Genomic DNA, 13,450 nt, shown 5'->3' with positions numbered 1-13,450 from the left:
ACATAAAACTTACATTTAGGGGGCCGGCGTGGTGGCGCTAGAGGTAAGGTGTCTGCCTTGCCAGCGCTAGCCTAGAACGGACCGCAGTTCGATCCCCCGGCGTCCCATATGGTCCCCCAAGCCAGGAGCGACTTCTGAGCGCATAGCCAGGAGTAACCCCTGAGCATCACCGGGTGTGGCCCCCCAAAAAAACATAAAAAAAAAACAACTTACATTTAATGGATGGAGCGATAGCACAGCAGATAGGGAATTTGCCTTGCCATGGCATGCAAAAACATCTCCATTCTAGGGAAACTCAAGAGACACACCAGATGTATCCCAGATTTCACTGGTGTGAAGAACTTAAAAAAACCCCACGGGGTTCCTCAAAAGGCCCTCTGTGGACAATTCTTCCCCTGCGTAGATAGTTGAGGAAATCCCAAAGAGATAAATCCATGATTGATATTACATTTTATGTAATTATTTAGCTATCTCTCCTTTGTAAAATCTCAGGCAAAAATATGGTCTCAATCAAAATTTTTTTTCAGAAATCCCAGCACCAAAATTACTGAGAGAAACCCTTTTCCGGATAATATTTAGCACTAAAATCAAAAGACAATATTTTTTATCTTATGTCCTTGCAGCCTCAGTATTTGGTAATTAAGGGCATAGCCAGAATGCAGATCCTGGACTATTGATTTGATTTTTCTCAGAAAATGGGAACTCACCTTAGGGGATTTGGTTTCTTCCTTGACCTCTAAAACAATAGAGCTTACCTCTGAAGACCACAGTCTTAGATTTTTTTTTTACTTCTTAAGAATCCCTTATTTTGCATTTGAAGTTAGTTGTTAAAAAGCTGCCCTGAGTGTGACCTCCTTTGTGACTCAGAATTCTTACAATTCAAGCCCATAGCTAGCTTAAGTATTGTTACTGTTAAACTTTGCTTTGTGATTGTAAACATTCTTTACCCCTTATTAAACCCCCTGCTAAAAGATTAAACTTGTCGCACTCCTGTCAGAAGATGTGTTGACCCCATATACTTATGTGTGGTTTCATTATTTTATATTTCACCACCCTTGCAACCCACTCTTCCTGAAGTGGATTCATTGAAATCCCACTGGATCTGTAGGACAGAAGCTGCCTGCAGCATTGCCTTACAAGTGGCCTTCCTGGGTTCAATCCCTGGCATCCCAGAGACTGCCAAGAGCGATTTCTGAGCTCTGAGCCAGGAGTAATCCCTGAGTGCCACCAGGTGTGGCTTCCAAACAAAACAAAACAACATTTGTACTTAAAATTTTGAGTCATGCAGTCTAAAGATCTAATTAGTAATATTCAATTTCTGCTAACATTCTTCAAATAAGCTAACTTATAAATTTATTTCTAATATTAATTTATTTAGAAGTACTGAGGCATATTATAGACTTCATGTAAGCCCTTCAATTATTAGATACAAATATTATTCTCAGTGAAGATAAACTAAAAGCCTTTCCTCTGACATCTGGTACAAGACAAGGCTGCCCTTTCTCACCAATCCTATTCAACATAGTACTGGAAGTACTTGCCATAGTGATTAGGCAAGAAAAAGATATCAAGGGCATCAGATAAGAAAGGAAGAAGTCAAGCTCTCACTGTTTTCAGATGGCATGGTACTATATTTAGAAAACCCTAAAGCAGCCCGGAGAGATAGCACAGTGGTGTTTGCCTTGCAAGCAGCTGATCTAGGACTAAAGGTGGATGGTTAGAATCCCGGTGTCCCATATGGTCCCCCATGCCTGCCAGAAGCTATTTCTGAGCAGACAGCCTGGAGTAACCCCTGAACACTGCCGGGTGTGGCCCAAAAACCAAAAAAAAAAAAAAACCAAAAAAAAAGAAAACCCTAAAGCCTCTATCAAAAAATTTCTAGAAACAATAGATTCATATAGCAAAGTAACAGGTTACAAAATTAACATGCAAAAGTCAATGGTCTTCTTATACACTAATAATGATAGAGAAGAAATGGACATCAAAAAACAATACCATTCACATTAGTGCCACAAAAACTCAAATATTTTGGAGTCAACTTAACTAAAGAGGTGAAGGACCTATACAAAAAAAACTACAAAAGCCTGCTTCAAAAAATAAGAGAGGAAACAAGAAAATGAAGACACATACCCTGTTTATGGATTGGAAGGATTAAAATAATTAAAATGGCAATACTCCCTAAAGCATTGTACAGATTTAATGTAATCCCTCTAACGATATCCATGAAATTCTTCAAAGAATTGGATAAAACACTCCTAAAATTCATTTGGAACAATAAACACCCTCGAATAGCTAAAGCAATCCTTGGGAAAAAGAATATGGGAGGCATTACTTTCCCCAACTTTAAATTGTATTACAAAGCAATAGTTATTAAAAGAGCATGGTATTGGAATAAAAACAGATCCTCAGATCAGTGGAATGGACTAGAGTATTCAGAGAGTGTTCCCCTGGTATACAATCAACTAATCGTTGATAAAGGGGCAAGAAATAAATAATAAATAAAAAATGGAGCAAGGAAAGCCTCTTCAACAAGTGTTGTTGGCACAATTGGTAAGCCACTTGCAAAAAAAAAAAAAGCGAACTCAGATCCTCATCATAAAAATACAATTTGCACAAAGGTCAAATCCAAGTGGATTAAAACCTTGATATCAAGCCTGAAGCCATAAGGGATATAGAACAACACATAGGTAAAACACTCCATGACATTGATACTAAAGGCATCTTCAGGAAGGAAACAGCACTCTCCAAACAAGTGGAAACAGAGATAAACAGATGGGAATACATTAAGCTGAAAAGCTTCTGCACCTCAAAGGAAATAGTCCTCAGGAGATAAGAGCCACACAATGAATGGGAGAAACTATTTACCCAGTACCCATCAAATAAGGGGCTAATATTCAAAATATACAAGGTACTAACAGAATTCACAAGGAAAAAACATCTAATCCCATCAAAAAATGGGGAGAAGAAATGAACAGACACTTCCTCAAAGAAGAAATACAAATAGACAAAAGACACATGAAAAAATGCTCCATATCACTAATCACCAGGGAGATAAAAATCAAAACAGCAATGCCACAGAGACTGGCACACATCACAAAGAACAAGAACAATCAGTGCTGGCAGGGATTGTGGAGAGAAAGAAACTCTCATTCACTGCTGGTGGGAATGCCATCTAGTCCAGCCTTTATGGAAAACAATATGGAGATTCTTCAATAAACTGGAAATTGAGTTGCTATATGATCCAGCTCTACCACTCCTAGGGACATACCCTAGGGACATAAAAATACAATTCAAAAAACCCTTCCTCTCACCTATATTCATTGCATAGCTATTTACAATAACCAGACTCTGGAAACAATCAAGATGCTCTTCAACAGATGAATGGCTAAAGAAATTGTGGTACATATACACAATGGAATATTATGCAGCCATCTGGAGAAATAAAGTCATGAAATTTTCCTCTACATGGATGTACATGGAATTTATTATGCTGAGTGAAATAAGTCAGAGGGACAGAGATAGACACAGAATAGTCTCATTCATCTATGGGTTTTAAGAAAAAGTAAGGACATTATTGTATTAATCTTCAGAGACAATAGAGATGAGAGTTGGAAGTTTCAGCTAACAATATGAAGCTCACCATAAAGAGTAGTGGTTCCGTTAGGGACATAGCTACACTAACAAGTATAATTACAATCTTAATAATTGAGAGAAGTAGAATGCCTGTCTCAAATACAGGCATGGGTTGTGGGAGGTGGGAGATGAGGACCATTGGTGATGGGAATGTTGCACTGGTGAAGGAGTGTGTTCTTTTTGAGATTGAAATCCAACTATAGTCATGTTTATAATCATGGTGTTTAAATAAAGATTATTAAAAATGTCAAAAGGAAAAAATATTAGATGCAGAAGTGTATATAATAGTTAGAGGAATAAAGAAGAGTTGGAGTGACCAGGTTCTTGATACCAGAACCTAGTTCAGGTTCAGTGGTTGAGTTAAGCACAATTCCCTGGTCTTTAGTTTCCTAACTTGCTAAATTCGAAAACTGGATTCTTAGTAAAGATATGTCTAACTCTCACACTTAAATAATTAGTAATATTCAAACAAGTCTTGAAATTATTTTGTTTTCTTTTTGGGCCATACCTGGAGGTACTCAAGAGTTAATCCTGGCTCTGCACTCAGAAATTAATCCTGGTGGGCTCAAGGACCATATGGGATGTCAGGGATTGAAACTGAGTTTGTTGCATGCAAGGCAAATACTCTACCTACTGAACTGGTGCTCTAGCACCAGTTCTCGAATATTTAAAAAAGAAATATTCTTGGATCATAGTAGGTTTGACACTTGCCTTCCACGTAGTCTGGCCTGGGTTCAACCTGGGTTCAATCTGGGTTCAACCTGGGTTTAATCTGGTCTTTAGAGCTTCACCAGTAGTGATCTCTGAGTGCAGAGCCAGGAGAAAGCTTAGACACTATAGGATGTGACCCCAAACAAAAACAAAACAAATGATTAAAAAAAAAGAAATATTTTACTGCATGTATACCATCTCTGAGAAACACACACACACAATTTCTTTATTACTTTCATTAGACAGTGATTATAGAATCAAAGTTCATGAAAAGCAATGACTATTTTCCAGTGAGGTTCTCATGGGTGCTACTATGGTTAAAATGTATAGGATGCCCTATTCTCATCATTTTTCAATCACCCACAGGCACAGTGTCATGTTTTCCACCTGGTACTCTGCTATTGAAATAGAATTACTTAGTAATATTTAAAACAGTCTGAGAAGAGTGTTCATCAAATTACTCAGAGTTTATCTTTTCTACTTTAAATATTTCTCATTATTTTAAAAGCAAGGAAAAGCTTAATTAGTCTTTTTTTTTTTTGCAAAAGTTTTTTTTTTGCAAAAGTTTTTTTTTTTTTTTTTTTTTTTTTTGCAATCTTATACCCAGAGAAATATCAGGTGCAAGATACACTGAATCTCATTCCTTGAAGGAGGGATGAAAGTATGAGAATGTTTAGAAGTGAACAAAAAAGACATGGTTCCCTCTCAAAACCAATAGAATCACTCAGAGATTAAAAAAGTGTAATCTTCCTAATTCAGGTTAATTGGTGGGAATGATAAGGAAAATATAACTAACTATTCAATGAGCATGTTTATTATAAATTGAGTTACCTATCAGTGGATGTGGCTTCCTTTGAAAGAGTGAGCTAGTTTTCAGCAAATAAACTAGTGAAGACTTGGGAATCTCTTTCCAGGGATTTCAGATATGGTTGCACTGTGAGGAAACAGAGCATAGTGTATGGAGAAATACACAGGCTCTTCCCAAAGGAAGGTGTTTTTATTTGTGCTGAAACACAGACATTAATTTCACATCCCGTCTTCTGCCATTAACTAAGATAGAAAACAAAGTGAAAACACTTACGATCTTTTAAATGGACAAAATGTTATATTCTTAATTTTTTTCATACAGTCAAGAGCATATAGTTTACCACATCATGTAAAAATTAGGAGTATGAGTTATCGACATCATAAACCCCGAGTGCAAATTTATTGAAAGAGTTTGCAAAAGGATTTTAACACTGAGCTAAAATGAAATTAGGCAGTGTGAAATATAATCAAATTAACATTTTAATTCCAGTGTTATTTATTCATATAGACTGGGTTCTCTAAAATAGCCCTTTTTACCAAGTGAACAGTAAAGGCATGAAATATGAGAGTCTCAGAAATATGAACATTTCTGATTCTTCTCAAAACCCTTTACTTAAATGCAGTAATTTACCAAGTTGTTCATAATAAAAAATGTTTTGGACATTCAATATTCTAACACCAATCCCACCACCAGTGTGGCCTTTCTCCCCTCCACCATTGTTCCTAGTTTCTCATTCACCACCCCCAATCTTGGCCACTTAGCAGGCACAACATAATTTATTTTATATTTTTGTTACAACAAAATGGCTAATGTCTCATAAATAAATAATTCAATAAAAGAAAATTAGTAAAAATTGTTATTTTTCACAATGGGGTCATTAAAATACTTGAGAATTTACTAAGCTGTTTATTGCTAGTTGAGCCATCTGTGTGATGGATTTTGTATACTGAGTTTAGTTGGATTCTTTGCTACTTTTTATCTAATTTGATGTGATTCTACTGGGCTGTGGAATTTGGAGGTCTTGCACTCCAGGAATTTTAGGGTCTGCAGTACAAGGCCAATAAGTTTTAATCACTTGGCTGGTTTGCATCACATCTGGGATTACTGTTGAAGTTGTGAATTTGTTGCTTACATGACAGTGGCTGTGGAATGTTGGATGTGGGTATGGCTCATACTTGTGGTTCTTTATAAAATGACAACAGCCAATATTTTTTTTAAAAGAATAAATTCTTTAATTGAATCACTATGAGGTACACAGTAACAAAGGTTTTCATGATTGAGTTTCAGTCATACAATGTACAGCTCTCTTCCCCAGTACACATTTTTAGCCAGCGTTGTCTTAAGGTGCCTCTGGCCCAGCTCCCTGCTTATCTCTAGGGTAGATATCTTTCTTCTCTCTCTCTCTCTCTCTCTCTCTCTCTCTCTCTCTCTCTCTCTCTCTCTCTCTCTCTCTCTCTCTCTCTCTCTTTCTCTCTCTCTCTCTTTCTCTCTCTCTCTCTCTCTTGTCCTTTTTTTCTTCTAGACACTGTGGTTTGCAATATTGTTACTGAAGGAGTATCATGCATATCACTTTACTACTTTTCAGCTCCCAGTTCTTGTCCAGAATGGTCATTTCCAGCTATCATTGTCATTGTCATAGTGGTCCCTTATCCGCTATAACTGCATTTCCCAACTATCTGTGACAAGCTTCTTACCATACCATAACTGATCCTCCTCATTCTTATCTCTGTTATCTTTGTCTTTAGGATATTATTGCCATATTATCTTATTTTTATATGCACAAATGAGTGCAATCATTATGTTCATCCTTTTCCCTGAGTCATTTTGCTAAGCATAATACTCTCCATATCCATCATATATAATAAGCAAATTTCATGACTTCATTTTTCCTAACAGCCGCATAGTATTCCTTTGTGTAGATGTGCCACAGTTTCTTTATCCACTTATCTGTTCTTGGGCACTTGGGTTGTTTCTAGATTCTGGCTATTATGAATAGTGAATAGCCAATAGTCTTAATTAAATTTATTCCATGTAACCTATAAATAAATAGAATGCCTACAATAAATGCAGAAACAGAGAAGAATAAAACGTGGTCTCTGCCTTCAAGTGCTTCATAGTTTGGGAAGAAAATGAGCAAAATACAAGTAACTTTAGGACAAGATGAAGAATGCAATGGAATTAAAATTTAATTAGAACCACTTATCGAGTTTCACTTTGTATCTGTCAAGTCAGCTGCTCTTCATGGAACCTGATTTTAAAAATTCTCCTGAGGTGAAATCTTAGAGACATACCTATTATGGCTCAATTTATAAACAATCTTTATAGTTTCCTGAGGGTAGGGAAGACCAAAATGAATTGCACCCCGAGAAACTGTTTGAATTAAAGTGATCCTACTTTATATATAAAATATAAAAATCTTGGGGCTGGAGCAGTGGTACAGTGGTAGGGCATTTTTCTTGCACACTGCTGTCCTAGGATTGACCATGTTAAGATCCCCCATAAGGGGAAATTAAAATTCTATTTGAAAGGTTAAAATACTCTTTTTTTATAAAGTACATTATGAAAGAGTAGTTATGAAATAAAAATTGCATTTAGATAAAACATTTTCCTTTAGTGCTTATATAAATAAAGAACTAGCACAGTGGGATTTGACTCAATTACACACAATATTTTCTCAAAAATTTTCACCTTAAAAATACTACTCAAAGGCTGAGAGATGGTTCAAAGGGCTGGAAGTGCCTGCTTTAAATGCAGGAGTAACAAGCTTACTTCCTGGCACTACTGGAATGTCATCCTCCATCCCAAAATTGCCTTATGTGCACCCCCAAATACTAATCAAAATATTAGGGAGATAGTCAGTGGAGTAGAACAAACCCTACAACCGCCAAGAGTGGTCCAGTAGCATTCAGTACTGTTGACCACAACATCAGGTCACCAAGGTCCTGTCAGGCTGAATTATTTCCCACATATGATTGCAAGTAACACCCAAACCTGGCACCACCAGGGAAGCAACTAAAACAATTTCTTTAATTTCCTTAGTTTTTGTTACATAGATTGGGTAAACTTGTAATGATATCTTCACTGGGGAAAAAAAAGTGTGACTATCATGGCTAGCAGCTAAGAAATAGAAGTGAACTCAGAACAAGTCTTATGGTCCTTGTAGCCCTCTCTGCATCTTAGTTCCAATAATCTGAGCAATATATGGGTCTTACTTAGTCTCCTTCACTTACTTTAGTATTAAATCAATATTAAAAAGTAACCTTAAAAGTCCTTGTACAAATGTTTATATTCTCAACTCAATTTTGAAATAAGTAAAATGACTTGTGAGAAGTATAGTCAAGAAATTTTTATTTTCAGGTTCTAGAAGCCAATGATTAGGTGATAAGAATAGCAAGACAATGTGAATGAATGAGAGAAGTAGAAAAACCTGTCTCGAGTACAGGTGTGGGTGGGGTGGGGAGGAGGGAGATCTGGGAAATTGGTGGTGGGAATCTTGCTCTGGTGAAGGGGAGTGTTCTTTACATGACTGTAATCATACAACTGCAATCATGTTTGTAATCACAGTGTTTAAATAAAGATAATTTAGAATAGCAAGAAATAGATAGGCTCCTTGTCACAACTATGAGACCTTACCTCTTACTACTAACGGAATTTTTAAATTGAAATGTCGTTTGTTTCAGGTAAAGGGACGGTCATTGGCTCTAAAAGTTTATATAGTCACTAATATATAGTCACTAATAGTCATCAGTGTTAATCCCAGGGATTCAGAGAATTTGATGACTGATAATACAAAGGCTATTGTTAGTGAAGACTTTTTAAAAGTTTTCTTGATTTTTTTATATGAAAGCCATTTATTGCTATCAAAGATTAACCTCATATTTCTGCTTTTTTGGGGGTCCACACCCAATGATGCTCAGGGGTTACTCCTGGCTTGGGGAACCATATGAAACACTGGGGATCTAACCGCAGTCTGTCCTAGGTAAGTCGTATGAAAGGCAAATGCCTTAATGCTGTGCCACCACTCCAGCCCCGTATTTCTGCATTTTTATATACATTAAGAGAAAAGAAAAAAGGAAGGTTGGGGTCCAGGAACCAAGTGGTCTCAGGTGCATTGGTGGAGGAAAAAGGAACAGAACTAAATATCTGAGCCAAAGTCAACAACAATAGAATTAAAAGACCTAAACTTTAACAATCTAAACTTACAGGGACCTGTTAAACTGGCAGGCCAGGGGCAAAGGGTGGTAGTATAGGATGCACTCTGGGAATATTGGTGGAGGGAAGTTGGCACTAGTGGTGGAAATGGCCCTAATTTACTGTCTATCTGAAATTCAACTATAAAGGACTTTGTAGATCATAATGGTTTCAATAAAATAAAATTTATAAAAAGAAAATCATTACATTTTTTATTAATAATATACAACACAATATCTGTCATTAAAATTGATCCTTAGAAATTACAGCTCAAATTGAAAGATTCTTGCTAGGTGATTCCAAAATTTGTATTTTTCCAAAGTCTGCTGGCCAACTATAATTTTTAACTCTGTTAATGGCAAAAGAAGCAAAAGGACATCTTCCTTTAAGTGCTAGAGTACAGAATTAGCTATTGGCTTTGTGTGTGTGAATTACCCATGCTTCTTGCTCATAATAGTAATGCGTTTCCAATAGAGATAATTAAATATAATGGAAGGAGGGCAGTGATGAAATCTTGTAAACCTGGAGAGTTAAATGTATCTTAAAGGAAGATGGCACACACTATCCCCCACTTCTCTACATCTCATGGGAATCCAGAGATATTTTTCTGTGACCTACATACAAGGCAGGTGTCGTGCGTGGCTTCACTGCAGACCCCAATGGCTTCAGACCAGAAAATCCAGCAGTAGTTTGTTATTTCAAGGTCAACTTCCAGTTCTCAGCTCATTTCCATTGTCTTCTGAAACAATTAAATGTGTATCACATTTGATTACCTGTGTCATAAGGCATACAAGAAAGCCTACAGAAAAACCTTGATGGGAACACATATTTTTGTGTCCAATTTGCCTGTTTTGTATCTTTCTCATATATAAATATAGTTTTAGGGAGATGATCAAGTACTAGATGAGTTCATTTTATTATTCAAATATCTTTGCATTTTTTGCAATAACCAGTTTTATATCTTATGCACTACAGTTCTTGATAAATATCTGTTAAACTGAATTAAACAGAATTGAATGTCATCAGTCTGCACTGCTAAATATTTTACTTATCTTATTCATATATTCTGTAATACAGAGGAGAATTTTCTCTGAGTAATACTGCAACATTAAGACTTACTGAATCTTAAATATTAAAAGCTGAGTTGTGACTATGGGAAGGGAATATATTTTAGCAACAGAGGACTTGCCTTACACATGTTAGGCCCTGGGTTCAATTCTGGGAACTGCATAACACAGAAAGAAATTATAACTATAACTTAGGCTTTTAAATATTAATCAATAAAAGCAGAGGCAAAAGAGCCCATAATATAGAGGATACAGACTTTAGTCAGTCGCATTAAAGTGTGTGACTTGAGCCAACTTACTTAATTTCCCTACTCTTTCTTGTATGAAATAATAGCAGCTGAATCACATAAGGACTACTTTAAAAAATAAGTGAGATGAATACAAAATGTTCAGCATCATGTCTGATACATAAGTATATAAATGGCAACTGTGGGTACTGTTGTTCAAGATTTTCTGAAAGACTGGTCTTTGCAACTTAATTTGCATAATACACAAATTATTGACAGAAAGCCAATTTTAATATTTCTGTTTAATATATACCTATTAAGTTTTATATATATATTCAAGAACTTCTCAAAAGATTATTGGCTTGTAGTCCACCTAACTTCTTTGAAATAAATGGAGCTAGATAGCAAATAAGCTTAACAAACAATCTAGAGTGCATGGTAATAAAAATAAATATTAATGAATGAATTATACTAATATAATTCATTTATATATGAAGACAGGGATGATAGATCAACTGAGACTGATAAGAGCATTTTCAAAGCAAAATCTGGCCACTAAAACTACTGTACTATTTATCATAAGAAAAAAGATAAGAATGATCCAATGGGAGAATAGAAGACACTATAATGCATAATGTAAAAGATAAAAAGAGATTCTTTACTGGTGATTGTCAGCAGAAAGACTGGAAGTAGCCTATAGAAATTACTTTGAGACACAGGCATCACAAATGAATAACAGTAAGACAGAATGCATACACAATCCACAATAATTCACATGTGCACAGTCATCATAGAAGCCTCTAGCCTAAACATATATTTACTGTGAAAGGAAGAGTCCTACTGGCTATTCTAAGTTTTGGTGTTTACTTTTAAGCATTAAATGCAAATAATGTTAACAATGATAGGGTGGCAAAGTGAGAAATTTAATTTTAGAGTGTTAAACTATGTCAATATTCTATAGTTTTAATTTGAAAACTGGAGTTATGTAAAAAGTGTGATGAAGATCAGTAAGCCAGAGCTAAAGAAACATTTAACTGGTGCTCGCTTCGGCAGCGTATATACTAGCACATATACTAAAATTGGAACAATACAGAGAAGATTAGCATGGCCCCTGTACAAGGATGACACAAAATTCATGAGGCATTTCATATTTAAAAGAAAAAATGGTAACAAGGTATTTCCAACATCTTACAGTGTAAATTCAGTCTTGAATTCACTGGGTCTAAGGCAATTTCATATCCAACCAAAAAAGTACGGGTTAAAATTTTCTGGAAGTTGCCCAGCAATTAGAGAACTAGTAAATGGCTCAAGTAATCTCTGTCCCCTGTTAGATATTACCTTCAATCCATTTGGAAAATATTGGAACCATTATAACTGTCAATACGGAAAGGTAGCAAAGAAAGCAGAGGAGAGTGAGCTACTTTCTGCCCAGAGTTATTAATCTGAAGGCCTAAGTCTGGATTCATTTCAAAGGAGTAGATGTTAAATGTGATGCTAAAATGATAGTATAGCATGTAGAGTACTAGTCTTGTGTGTAGTCAATCTGGGTTTGATTTCCAGTATCCCATATGTTTCTTCAAGCACAGTCAGGCATAATTCCTGAGTGCAGGGCCAGGAGTAACCTCTGAGTATTACCAGGTATGGCCAAAAAAAAAGTTAAATGTTTCTCTCAGAAAAGTAATTATAAAATATCTGGGATTCTTACTTTAGAATTAGGATCAAAATAATATGGTATTAAACTTCATTGTTTGCTGAAAGGATATCTTAGAATTAAAAACGAATACATGAATATTAATAATACAAATTAATATTTAATTTAAAAGCTTTCAATTAAAAATTAAGTGCTTTATGATGCTCACCCATCCAATATAATAAATTAACGGATACCACTTCTATTCTCATTTAGAGAGCGTAAACCAAAATAAGTTAATAAGCATTCCAATTCACATAGCTAATAAAAGGCAGAAAAAGGATCTGAACTCAGTTGTTGGTTTACTAGTCCTACCATAATCAGTATTCATACTCCACCCTAGGGTGTGATCTGGTGACTGGATATTGGATTATTCCCTACTTAGTATTCATCTCCCTCTCTAAGGTGTGGCCTGATTCTTGTCAATAAAAGCAGGGGTCTGAGGAAGGCAGAGGCTCATTCTTCTGTCTTCTTCCACTGAGCTGTGTTCCTGTAGGAGCAGAAAGCTTGGGTGGTTGAATTCCTTGTTTGACTGTTGGATTTTCTGAATCTGTTCTTGTACCTGTTCACTATGGATAATTTCTTGCATCAACATTTGCTTCTGGACCTGTATCTCACCAGATCCTCATTTTGGAAGCCTAGGCTTCACTAGCACTCAGTGATATCTCAGTCAAGTCAGAGGATCTCGAATAGCCTAACAATGACAAGATAAATACCTGGTCACTTTTAAGATCTAGAGAGCTAGGAATATATGGCTAAGCAGAAAGTTAGAGGGAAATCCTTCTTTATTGGAAAGGTTAATGCCTAATCCACATGAAGCTGTTCTTGGTCTATGTAACCGGTTGCTTAGTGCTGGTCATACCAAGGGTTCTTCTCTATATCTTGATCACTTGATTCATGTCCTGCTCATTTGACTGCTTCCAGGCGCTGTATATAATTTTTCAGCACTTCTTTAGGACCTACCTAGGCAGTTTTACAGAAACAAAATTTAGGTATAGGAAAGTTTTGAAGTATTTGTTTAAGGTATAGCATAGGAGATTTATATAATTTAAGTATATGTTTAGTAGCTAAGTCTGGGATTTAAACGCAACCGAACCAATGACGGGAAGCAGTCATAAACTTT

The 13,450-nt window shown here is 35.9% G+C and overlaps 1 protein-coding gene and 1 non-coding gene across 4 annotated transcripts in view; one reads left to right on the top strand and one right to left on the bottom strand.

The window, feature by feature from the left end:
• Positions 1 to 13,450, bottom strand: part of LHFPL3 (LHFPL tetraspan subfamily member 3) — a 650,778-nt gene that overhangs the window by 404,154 nt on the left and 233,174 nt on the right. The window lies entirely within an intron of this gene.
• Positions 11,690 to 11,792, top strand: LOC126027435 (U6 spliceosomal RNA). Its single transcript, XR_007502267.1, has one exon. It is a non-coding gene; the product is annotated as a U6 spliceosomal RNA (small nuclear RNA).

The sequence above is a fragment of the Suncus etruscus genome, chromosome 1, assembly GCF_024139225.1.
Source record: "Suncus etruscus isolate mSunEtr1 chromosome 1, mSunEtr1.pri.cur, whole genome shotgun sequence".
Classification (NCBI taxonomy): domain Eukaryota; kingdom Metazoa; phylum Chordata; class Mammalia; order Eulipotyphla; family Soricidae; genus Suncus; species Suncus etruscus.
Note: the sequence above shows the minus strand (reverse complement) of the source record. Positions and strands in the feature narration are given on the sequence as shown.